The sequence below is a fragment of the Chelonia mydas genome, chromosome 1 (assembly GCF_015237465.2).
Source record: "Chelonia mydas isolate rCheMyd1 chromosome 1, rCheMyd1.pri.v2, whole genome shotgun sequence".
Taxonomy (NCBI): Eukaryota; Metazoa; Chordata; order Testudines; family Cheloniidae; genus Chelonia; species Chelonia mydas.
The window spans coordinates 297,075,151-297,088,049 of NC_057849.1; the positions used below are offsets into that span (position 1 = coordinate 297,075,151).

At 41.7% G+C, this 12,899-nt stretch overlaps 1 protein-coding gene across 4 annotated transcripts in view; it reads right to left on the minus strand.

Annotated features, from left to right (window-relative positions):
* The window catches only part of IMMP2L (inner mitochondrial membrane peptidase subunit 2), a 796,496-nt gene that overhangs the window by 211,852 nt on the left and 571,745 nt on the right, over positions 1 to 12,899 (minus strand). The window lies entirely within an intron of this gene.

Consider the following 12,899-nt stretch of genomic DNA (forward strand, 5'->3'; position numbering starts at 1 on the left):
TAGTACTGAGCTTAAATAATTCCTCTCCCTCTCCGGTATTTATCCCTCTGATATATTTATAGAGAGCAATCATATCTCCCCTCAACCTTCTCTTAGTTAGGCTAAACAAGCCAAGCTCCTTGAGTCTCCTTTCATAAGACAGGTTTTCCATTCCTCGGATCATCCTCGTAGCCCTTCTCTGTACCTGTTCCAGTTTGAATTCATCCTTCTTAAACATGGAAGACCAGAACTGCACAGAGTATTCCAGGTGAGGTCTCACCAGTGACTTGTATAACGGTACTAAAACCTCCTTATCTCTACTGGAAATACTTCACGTGATGCATCCCAAGACCGCATTAGCTTTTTTCATAGTCATATCACATTGGCTTTTTTCATAGTCATATCACATTGATATCACATATCACAGTCATCCTATGATCAACCAATACTCCAAGGTCCTTCTCCTCCTTCGTTACTTCTAATTGATGCATCCCCAGCTTACAACTAAAATTCTTGATATTAATCCCTAAATGCATAACCTTACACTTTTCATTATTAAATTTCATCCTATTACTATTACTCCGGTTTACAAGGTCATCCAAATCTTCCTGTATGATTTCCCTATCCTTCTCTAAATTGGCAATACCTCCCAGCTTTGTACCATCCGCAAACTTTATTAGCACACTCCCACTTTTTGTGCCGAGGTCAATAATAAAAAGATTAAATAAGATTGGTCCCAAAACTGATCCCTGAGGAACTCCACTGGTAACCTCCCTCCAGCCTGACAGTTCCCCTTTCAGTAAGACCCGCTGTAGTCTCCCTGTTAACCAATTCCTTATCCACCTTTCAATTTTCATATTGATCCCCATCTTTTCCAATTTAACTAATAATTCCCCATGTGGCACGGTATCAAACACCTTACTGAAATCGAGGTAAATTAGATCCACTGCGTTTCCTTTGTCTAAAAAAATCTGTTACTTTCTCAAAGAAGGAGATCAGGTTGGTTTGGCACGATTCCCCTTTTGTAAAACCATGTTGTATTTTGTCCCATTTACCATTGACCTCAATGTCCTTAACTACTTTGTCCTTCAAAATTTTTTCCAAGACCTTGCATACTACAGATATCAAACTAACAGGCCTGTAGTTACCCGGATAACATTTTTTTCCTCCTTTCTTAAAAATAGGAACTATGTGAGCAATTTTCCAATCATACGGTACAACCCCTGAGTTTACAGATGCATTAAAAATTCTTGCTAATGGGCTTGCAATTTCATGTGCCAATTCCTTTAATATTCTTGGATGAAGATTATCTGGGCCCCCCGATTTAGTCCCATTAAGGTGTTCGAGTTTCACTTCTACCTCAGACATGGTAATATCTGCCTCCATAACCTCATTCCCATTTGTCATGCTACCATTATCCCTAAAATCCTCTTTAGCCTGATTAAAGACTGAGGCAAAGTATTTGTTTAGATATTGGGCCATGCCCAGATTATCCTTGACCTCCACTCCATCCTCAGTGTTTAGCGGTCCCACTTCTTCTTTCTTTGTTTTCTTCTTATTTATATGGCTATATAACCTTTTACTATTGGTTTTAATTCCCTTTGCAAGGTCCAACTCTACTTGACTTTTAGCCCATCTCACTTTATCCCTACATGTTCTGACCTCCATAGGGTAGCTTACCTTTCTGATCCCTCCCATCTTCCACTCCCTGTATGCTTTCTGCTTTTTCTTAATCACCTCTCTAAGATGATGCTTGCTCATCCAGCTTGGTCTACAACTCCTGCCTATGAATTTTTTCCCCTTTCTTGGGATGCAGGCTTCCGATAGCTTCTGCAGCTTTGATTTAAAATAATCCCAGGCCTCCTCTGCCTTTAGATCCATAAGTTCTTCAGTCCAATCCACTTCCCTAACTAATTTCCTTAATTTTTGAAAGTCAGCCCTTTTGAAATCAAAAACCCTAGTTGCAGATTTATTTTTCTTAATCCTTCTGTTCAGTGTGAACTGAATTAGCTCATGATCACTTGAACCAAGATTGTCCCCTACAACCATTTCTTCTATGAGGTCCTCACTACTCACCAAAACCAAATCTAAAATGGCATCCCCTCTAGTCGCTTCAGCAACTACTTGATGAAGGAATCCATCAGCTATCGCATCTAGGAAAATCTGAGCCCTATTATTATTACTAGCACTCGTCCTCCAGTCTATATCTGGGAAGTTAAAGTCTCCCATGATCACACAGTTTCCATTAGTATTATTTAATTAAAAACATTAAAGAGGGCTCTATCCATATCCAAATTAGATCCCGGCGGTCTATAGCACACCCCAAGCACTATCCCAGGGGAGGCTCTAGTAGTTTTCTTCCCCAGTGTAATTTTTGCCCAGACGGACTCTGTCTTATCCATTCCATCACTTCTTATTTCTTTACATTCTACCTCATCATTGATATAAAATGCTACTCCATCACCTTTACCTTTATTTCGGTCTTTCTTAAACAGCACATACTCTTCAATAGCTGTAGTCCAGTCATGACTACTATTCCACCATGTTTCTGTTATCCCTATAATATCTGGTTTCACTTCCTGCACCAGTAGCTCTAGTTCCCCCACTTTGTTACCTAGGCTCCTTGCATTGGTGTACAAACATCTTAATTTTTGCTGTTTGGCCTCACTCACATTCTGTACCCTATTAGGCACGGTCATTCTACAGCCAGTATAACCTATTAGACTGGTCTCCACACTGCCCTTCCTCCTTATATACATTCTCCTACCCACGGCTGTATCCTTTCTTACTTCGTTTTCTTCCCTCTCAATGCTAAAATCCGGCGTGGAGATTACCTGGACATCTCCCAACCATCTCCCCCAGATTCCTAGTTTAAAGCTCTCTTAATCAGTTGTGCCAGCCTCCATCCTAGAAGTCTATTTCCTTCCCTCCTCAGATGAAGTCCATCCCGAGAGAACTGTCCTCTATCCATGAATGCCTCCCAGTTGCCATACACCCCAAAGCCCTCCTTATAGCACCACTGCCTAAGCCATCTGTTGATAGTCATAATCTTGTCACACCTTTGTTGCCCTTCTCTAGGAACAGGCAGAATCCCACTAAAGATCACCTGAGCCTCGATTTCCTTAAGCGTCTTCCCCAGCCTAGCATAGTCTCCCTTAATACTTTCCAGCGAGAATCTAGCCATATCATTTGTTCCCACATGAAGGATAATTAGAGGATTCTTTCCTGCTCCCTTTAGGATCCTGTTCAACCTCAGGTCTACATCCCGTATCTTAGCACCTGGAAGACAGTACACCCTTCTATTTTCTGGATCAGCTCTGGTTACGGGCCTGTCTATTCTTCTCAGTAAAGAGCTCCCGATCACATAGACCTGCCTTTTCCTGGTGATAGTGCTATTTTCCAGTCGATCCCATGTTCCCTCTGGCTGCAAGTTCTTTCCATTGCTATTCTCCCTTGTAATCCTCTTCAACCCATCCTGTATCCTCCTGGGGCTCATATTTGGTGTAGTCTCCATTGACTCTTCCCCTTTTCCTATAGGGCTAGCCGCTCTTCTCTTCTTCCTTGCCCTTCCACCTTCAGTGACCACCTGCTTAGCCCCTTCTTCATTTTCCAACTCTGCAAACCTGTTCTTGAGCTCTATTTCTCCTTCACTAGCCTGCCTTTTCCTCTGCCTGTTTCTTTTAGTCACATGCTTCCACAGACAACTTTCCTCACCCAGTCTCCCCTCAGAATTCCTCAGCCCTGCTTCCATCTGCAAGTCCGAGCTTTTCCCTTCAGATACCTCATGTCTTTGCTCCATAATCTGCTTGAACCCCTTTCTAAACTCAACCAGACCTGCATCTCCAACGTGGAGAGGTTGAGGGAACTGGGGTTATTCAGTCTGCAGAAGAGAAGAGTGAGGGGGGATTTGATAGCAGCCTTTAACTACCTGAAGGGGGGTTCCAAAGAGGATGGAGCTAGGCTGTTCTGAGTGATGGCAGATGACAGAACAAGAAGCAATGGTCTCAAATTGCAGTGGGGGAGGTCTAGGTTGGATATTAGGAAACACTATTTCACTAGGAAGGTGGTGAAGCACTGGAATGGGTTACCTAGGGAGATGGTGGAATCTCCATCCTTAGAGGTTTTTAAGGCCCGGCTTGACAAAGCCCTGGCTGGGATGATTTAGTTGGTGTTGATCCTGCTTTGAGCAGGAGACTGGACTAGATGACCTCCTGAGGTCTCTTCCAACCCTAATATTCTATGATTCTATTATTCTAGAGGGGGATGGGACACTTTGCCAATGGTTTCACAGATATTTGCTGATAGAAGGAATGGTGAGACTCGGCATTCTTGAGTTTTATTCTAGGCTCTGGAGGGGAGTGTGTTCTAGTGGACCCAGACTACGCTGCCCCATAGCCTCCATCCTCTCTTTGTCCCAGTCCCATCTCTTCCTCGTTTCTGATTCATTGTGGCTCCTCTTCCAATCTCAGTCCCACCCATATCCTCCCCTAGCTCCCAGTCCCCCTTGCCCACCCAGTCCCAGTCTCCCCCCACTATAACCCCCAGCTCCCCTCTTTCCTCCACCAACCTCCAGTCCCAGTCTCACTGTCATTACAAGCTTTGTCCCAATCTACTTCCTCACCCGCTTGTGTAGGTCCAGATCTTGTCACCTCTGAATTCAAATCAGGCAGCTTCCTCCTCCATGGTGCCTGACACCAGTAGGGAAGTCACTGAGAGCACAGGAGAGACAATATTTGTACTCTCACTTCAGGTGCCTGAACCCAGCTCAGCCCATAGCAGTACAGTTCTGCAACTGAAGTGAAAATCCAGCCCTGAGCATGCAGATACCAAGTGTGTAAAATTTCAGCACATATGGCTATAATAGGAGGTGTCAAGCAACCTTAATAGGTGGTACTGCCATCTGCCTCCCCCACCCCATAATTAGTACTAGAGATACAATCCCTAAGAGACACAGTCACTTCTCACACAACCACCCTTTATTTACACTGTTATTTGCACTTAGTTTGAAGATAGATAGACAGATAAAGGGAGAAGCAACAGTAAGAAACACTTGAAAAATAGATTGATCTCATGTTGAAATATTCAGAATTCTGAACATCGACCTCTAATAATCTAATGATACCCCTGGACACAAGTCTGTCTGTTGTTTTTAATACAGACTTCCTGGGGTGGGGGAAGAGGGTCAATCTATAGTCTAGAGCTAAATATCAAACTATGGTCAAAGTCAAGTAGACTCATAACATCAGATTATGGCAATGGCCATAAAACAGCAGTACAGTAGGTTATTAAATAGCCATCATTTTAAGTTTTACTAGTAAAAACCCAATTTTGATACAGTTTTTCTTCTCATAAAACTTCATTATTTCTGGGACTGTACATAGCATGACTCAACTATCTGTGATAGATTACTATAGATTTTTGTATCTTCAACAGCACATATAAGATAAATTGGTTTTAAAATGTTTAATTTCTAGTGATTCAATATGTTTTCTAATACCAGCACTTATTTTTAATAAATTAGATGGTAATGACTTTTTGTAATGTAGCCTCTCTCTTGAAAGAATTATCATTTAAATAGTCTCCAGTGATTTTTTTTTAATGATTTCCTTCCTACAAAGTGAATTCTGCTGTGAATTCATGGAAGACAAATAAAGTCTTGTCTATGGGATATGGGCTGTGTGAGATTTGCACACTGTCCATCAGTGCTATTAGTGTTGACCTAGAACATCTCTCTAGGGCTGAAAGGTGATTTTCTGCCTGTTCTTTGAAATCTCCCAATGAAGAATTGCTGCTACCTACTGAAAGTCAAATGGTCTGTGATGGGTTGGTGATGTGGACTGCACTATGCTGGGAATTTAAAAGACACCACCTAACTCACTTCATTGGGACTGCCAGCTAGACTGGAACCAAGCTCTCAGAAGTGAAATGCCAGGATTTTTTATTCACTGAGTTTGCAGTATTTTCAGTCCCTCACAGCAGGTTTTAAAGGATGAAAAAATGTGTGGTCTATTATTTTCGACTACATGGAAAATCTACAAAACAAAGCCACACTGGTCCCAGGGCTGATCTTTCCTCTGTTGTGGTCTGCCAAAATTACATCTGACCCCTGTATATTTTAAAGCGTATGAATCTATTATTTTATATTTAGTCTCTGCTTTTACACATGAAGAACGCAAAACTAGCTTTTTTATGCAGCAGGGGTCATAACAAATTAATATAAAAACAAACAACTGTAAAGAAACCTATTCCATAGAAGTAACGGCTTTGCCTAAATATTACTTTCATTGTCTACAGTACTCAAGACAAGACATAATAAAAAGCTAGCTACACTTGTTTTGGTTAATGGCATGAAATACACAGCATTTATGACAACTTATTCTGAAAGATAGGTCAACATACTTTTGTATAGTCTATTCAGAACAAGCAAGATAAAGATATATTGCTGTTCCATGACAGTTATTGTAAAGGCAGATAGCTTTTTAGATAATATCAAATTTAAAAGAAGCAGGATGCTGTATTTCTTTACACTGGTAACATAATCCAGTTTTTATGTCAATTTGTATTATGTTGTGTTTGTTGTATCTGATAACAGTGTGATTTAAGACCTCAGCTAAGCATTTTTCTTCACTTCTATTTGTGTATGTAACATGTCTCACAGCATTGTTCTGAGTTTGCTATTTCCCTTTCCCAGGTTAACACTAAAACCACATTAAACCTTGCACTCCCCATTATTACAATATGCAGCAGTGATACCCTTCATTAAGGGTAGGTTGGGATTAGAGCTGTGCATATAATTGATTTTTTCAATTTGCAGGCAATCAGGAAAAAATTGTATTGAAATTTTTTTTTTAATTTTCGGTGAATTTAAAAAAAAACATTTTGAGTTGAACAAAATATTTCAATTCACCAAAATTAAATGTTTTGTTTCAATTCTGAGCTTTTAAATCATTTAAAAAAATTAAAACTAAAATTGAAGAAAACTTTAAATTTAAAACAAAGTCATTTTGAATCAAAATCTTGAAATGTTTTGTTTTTAAAAAGTGTAAATAAAAGCGTAGATTTTTTTCAATAGGTATTTTTAAGGGTATTTCTCAACTGAAACAATTCAGTGAATTCAACAAGAATTCATAAAATGTTTTGGTTGACCTGAATCTACATTGTTCTCCAAAAAATGTTCTGGTAGAAAAATTTTGCTCACCTCTAATTGGAATCCCTATTTGTTCAATTCCACAGATTATTACACTACGGGAAATTTAGGCAGGGGGTCTGATACTTATAAAAAGAGGGAAAAAGACGGGAGGGACTTAACAGTAGCTGTTCTTCCTTAAAAATCACTCTGCACCTTCACATTCGTGGGATATGGCAGCTCTGTTGTCAAACTGCAGAACAGCTTTGAAAAGTCGTGTCTGTTGGGGAGTGCACAAGGGTGAAATAACTGCCTTGCTCTCTATGAGAAAGTGCACCTCCCAACCACCTGAGTTCCTTCTCTGAAATCACAGGGTCCTGATGTTCTATAGACCACCAACATAGAGGGGAAGGTGAGTGAGTAGCGTCAATATACCCAGACAACTCTCAAAGAACAACAGTTACTGGTAAATACCTCTTTCTTCTTACAGGGCCTCTGGGCATTCCTCCTTGTGAGAGATTGATCAAAGTGAACTTCCAATTGTGATTATGTCTGCTGGGAGGGTGCGTGAGCTTAGTACTTCAAGGTAACTCTATTTTGTCTGTGGTCTACAAGGACAAGTCACCATCTCAGCTTCACGTCTACTGTGGTCGTAGATTTCCACCTATCTCAATGCAGAATTCTCACTCTCACCAAAGGAAGCATGTCATCAGTACCCGAGATGCAAATAAAGTGTTCTGTTTTTGCATGGAAAAGACCAAGCCCTTTAGAAAATCTAACAGGATATTCAGAGCATATAAGGAGAGATTCCTGGGAGAACCCATTACCAGACTTTCATACTGGATTAGGAGATGTATAGAACATTGTTACATCTTAGCTAGGAAACCAATACTTCCTGGTTTAAAATCTACTCCATGAGAGCCTTAGGCACGTTCCCTTGGTGGAAGTGTCCAAAGTAGCAGCGTGGAATTCAGTGCACACTTTCACCAGGCATTACTCTTTGGACTTAGCATCATTCTCTGATGCTCAGTTTGGGAGAGCGGTGCTACAGTCCATATTTCGCTAAGAACTCCTTGCCCATCATCCACCCGGGGAAGCACTGCTTGCTAATCTCCCACTAGTTCCACTCCCTGGCAAAGCCCCTCTTATCACCGCCACAACTGAAATAACAAACCAATTGATTCAGTCACCCAACACCAATTTTTTCTGGCACTCCCCACAATACAAACCATTTCATTCTGTCTTCCAACATTATTTCTGCTCTCACCAATCAGCACTTGATACAGACAAGATCCCCACACAATGCAGATCCTCACTACAACTGATACTGGCCACCCCATGCAGAACGACACACACACTCACACATACCTGTTACAAAACTGCTCGTGTTTGACAGACTGCACACACACTACAGACCCTCCACATACCCAAAGCTCCACATAAATCCACCCACACACCCTCACAAAGACCTCCAGCCACAATCAATACACACACACACACACACACAAGCCTCCTCAACTGATATCATCCCACCACACACAATTAATACAAACACAGCCTCCTCCCCCACATCCCACAATTGACTTACTGCCCAAAGACCCCCTCAACAATTGATACACCACACACAGGTCTCTTCACAACTGATATGCACATGCACCCTAAGGCCTGGGGATCTCCACCCCCTAGGCTGACTGAGGAGTGGAGAAGGCAGGAGCTGCCATTACGCAGCCTACTCTTTGCTGGCACAACTCCAGTCCTGTGATTTCCAGAAGAAAAGGAGAGGGAGCACTGGGTTGTTCCATGTGTTGAGGGAACAGCTGTCCTTCAGCACATGGAGCAGCTCTGATTAATCAGTGAAGTGACAGGTGTGGGAAACAATGAAAGTGCCAGTGTGGCATCTGGGCACAAACCATCTGTTTCCAAACCCTGGAATTAGGAGTGGAGCAGCTTGCACACTCGACCTCTAGGACAATAACAAGTTTTGTCCCTACCAAAAGAGTGTATAACCAATTAATTTTCAAAAGCAAGTTTTCTAAACAACTGTGGACAGTACCTCTACCATAACTCCTATAAACTACTTTAAAACATAGTTCAAAGTACAGATAAATCTGAAGAGCAGCAAAATTCTTTCTAGGTACAGTAGGGTAATTTTTCTGCTACTGAAGTGCTCGAGACTTCCAAACATTTTCATTGCAATTATTCAATGAACTAAGCAGAGGATGAATTTAGTTCTCATGAATATATTTTGTGCATATTCCAATCTATGTTTAGTTTAACTCATAATATAATTTCATACTGGCCAGATAATTTGATACAACATATTAATGAATACATAAACATAGTATATTGGGTTGATACAATACTAACTTCATGTTGCTTCTGAAAAATACTTGTCTTCAAATTCATCAACTGAAAAGGAAAATGTCTGATTGTGTTTTTGTCACCTATCTTAGGTTACCAAATTTACTGTGACTTCCTGTTGGTTTCCATGTTTTAGTCACATATCTCCTTTTAATACCATAACCGAAAATAATCAATAAAAGAACTCAAATTTTAGGGAAAAATTGTCACACTTATATAAACCTGTATTTATATTCTGTATGTATTTCTACGCTCAACAGTTAAAGGAGAAAAGTTGTAAATTTTTCAAAGATCTGTTCCAATGGTACAAAATGTGTATAGGTAAGTTATAAAATGTAAGTATTTTTCTGAGGATGGTTCTAACCAGAAATTAACCAAAATAGTTCAAGAAACATTCAATATTGGAAGGCATTTGAGTTTTGTGTATATTTATCATCATGGGTGGGATTTTTCAAAAGTATCTCTGGGAACTGGATGACTAATTACCTTAGATGTTTTTGAACTCCCCCCCCCCATGTACTCAAGAACCCCATTGTAAAATGTTAATATTATAAAATAATAAGTAGGATAATCTGGGATTGATTTATTTTGCTATCCATTTTTAACAACATTCCTATGGAAATGAATGAGGAACCACTAAACTGGTTGTTAATCGTCCCCTTTTTAACTACAACACTTTGGCAAATATATTGCCAAATGGCACAGAAAGAAGCCATTGTGTGAAGACAGATTGCTATAGAAGGCGTCACTCAGTGCTGTTGTTTCACACAGCCTTCCAAGTATTATAGAGTTTTGGCATGTAAGCAAATGTTCAGACTTGGGAAGACATATTATGTTGTTCTTAATTTTGTTACTTTTTGTTATGCAAGGTTTGAGTGTAAGCAATGGTCCCTGGAGAGTCAGCTGTATGAGCAGCATCAGGGTTTGCGGTCCACATTGGTCTCGAAGTAGAATCAATTCTTGAAGCAAGTTGTTCCCTGGGAACTGGACAATGGTTTTGGGCTGGCAGTCTAGATTTCTCCTCCAATGAGAAGCAAATCTGCAAGTCCTCATGCATCTGTGAATGCTTTGCAGAGGGGCAATGCTGGTGCCAGAAGGAGTAACCACATTATGCATGCTAATTGTAGTGGGATCTTATTGGAAAACCCGGTGCTAATTGTAGTGGGGTGGTCACCCACTCCTGCCTTAAAAGGCTTAAAACAGCCCGGGGAGAGGGCTGTGGCAGGGAATGAAAGGTGGGGCTGATTGGGAGGAGCAGCCTCAGCTGGGGGCCATGCCCCAATCAGGCCACAGCTGGCTTAATCAGGGCCCAGCTGGCCCTTATAAGAGGGCAGTGGGCCAGGAGCACACAGAGTCTCCTCTAGCTGTGGAGGGAGATGGGCCTGGCTGCTGGGGAGTGTACCAGGGTACCTGAGGTGAAGCAGGGCTGGGAGGCTCCAGGCTGGAAAAACCCCAGGCTCGCAAGCCTGGCAGATGGCCTAAGACAGGGTACTGGGGTTGCAACAGGGCAGCCCAAGGGTAGGCGGAGGCAGCAGGTCCAAACCCCCCTTGCCTCTGATGACTGGCTTATACAGACTGCAGTTGGCCCCAGTGAAAGGGGGCTAGATGGTGACTGGCACTAGCCCATAGGCTAAGGCAAGGTGGGGATAGATGGTGGGGGGTTCCCCGGGGAGGGGAGACCCAGATCTGTGGGATATTGCCTGGAGGGGCAGCACCCCAGGTAAAAGGGCACTGGGGTTTGGGAGGGACATGAGGGCAACACACTGGCATTGGGTGCTCTGGAGCTGGTAAAAAGAGCTAATTCCCAGACAGCCAGCAAGAAGCTGCCATGGGGTGAGTCTGCGCCCTGTTGCACTTCTCAAGAAGACAGAGGTTCAAATACTTAGATTTCTGTCAATAACTGTCTATACAAAGGAGTGTTGGGCTTCACCCTTTGGAAATTTACCGTTTATTATCTATTATATATTTAGAAGACCAGTACACTGAGCTAACTGTAGTAATAACAAAAATAACTATCAGTGTACTTAAGGATCTCTCTGGAATTCTAAATATATTGAACAAAGTTCTCTGCTGGCATTAACTTCACTGAAGTTAATAGAATTAATGCCAGCACAGAATTTGTCCAGCTGCAAATGCATACAGTTACCATATCCATAGATCTGCTGTGAGTCATTGTGGCCCTTGTGGGTGTGTCAATGGCCAGGTGGGTTTAAGGTTCAAATAAATAAGAACATATGAACGGCCATATTGGATCAGACCAAAGGTCCATCTAGCCCAGTATCTTGCCTTCTGACAGTGGCCAATGCCAAGTGCTTCAGCGGGAATGAACAGAACAGGCAATCATCAAGCGAGCCATCCCCTGTTGCCCATTTCCAGCTTCTAGCAAACAGAGGTTAGGGATACCACCTGTGTCCATCCTGGCCAATAGCCATTGATGGACCTATCCTCAAGAATTAATTTAATTCTTTTTTTGAACCGTGATATAGTCTTGGCTTGTACAACATCTCCTAGCAAAGAGTTCCACAGGCTGACTGTGTGTTGTGTGAAGAAATACTTTTTTGTTTGTTTTAAACCTGCTGCCTATTAATTTCATTTGATGACATCTAGTTCTTGTGTTATGAGAAGGAGTAAATAACACTTCCCTATTTACTTTCTCCATTTAGGTCTATAAAATCATGACTGGTGTGAAGACAAACCTGTTCAGAGCCAGTCTCCTCCAGAGCCATATTAAACAATAGGCCCACCAGATTTAAGAATAAGTAACAGGATTTTGTGAGTCCCTTTTTTGTTGTATTTTTTTATTTTTCCTCGGTTTCATTTTTGTTGTTGGGCAGGGTGGAAAGACAGGTGGGTGTGCTGAGTAGGCAACAACAGCAGTAAGAGATACCGGTGAAGAGGGAACTGACGAATAGCTGATTAACCAGCTTAGTAGTCTCAGCTATGCTGGCCACTCTAGAGGTAGAAAACCAAGTGTCCAATTGCAGCACACAGTAGAAGAGTAACCTTTTGGCTGGGGCAGGGGGAGCAAACCAGAACAGTGAGAGGAGCCAAACAGCTAGGTAAGGAGAGCCAACTCTATGCAAAAGAAGTGGTTGTAACACAGTGAGAACATGACAGCCTTTGATCTCTGAGCAAAGCAGGGACGATACTGACTTCCTCTGCAAAGCACTAGGAGAACTACCGATGAAAAGTGCTGCATGAGAGCAAAGCGTTATCATTACTGAGGGTTTAAAAATGTGTGGAAAATGCAAACACTTTTAGGCATCACAAACTTGAGCCTTAATTTCTCTTAGTCCTAGAAAGACCTATTTCCCAAGGACATCCCAAAACCTAGAAACAGACTCTTCAGAGCTCAATTCGTCTATAAACCCTCCTGATACAGTGCTTTGCTGTAAGGGTGCTGTATATTCCCCCAAAAACCTTGCAATGAGGA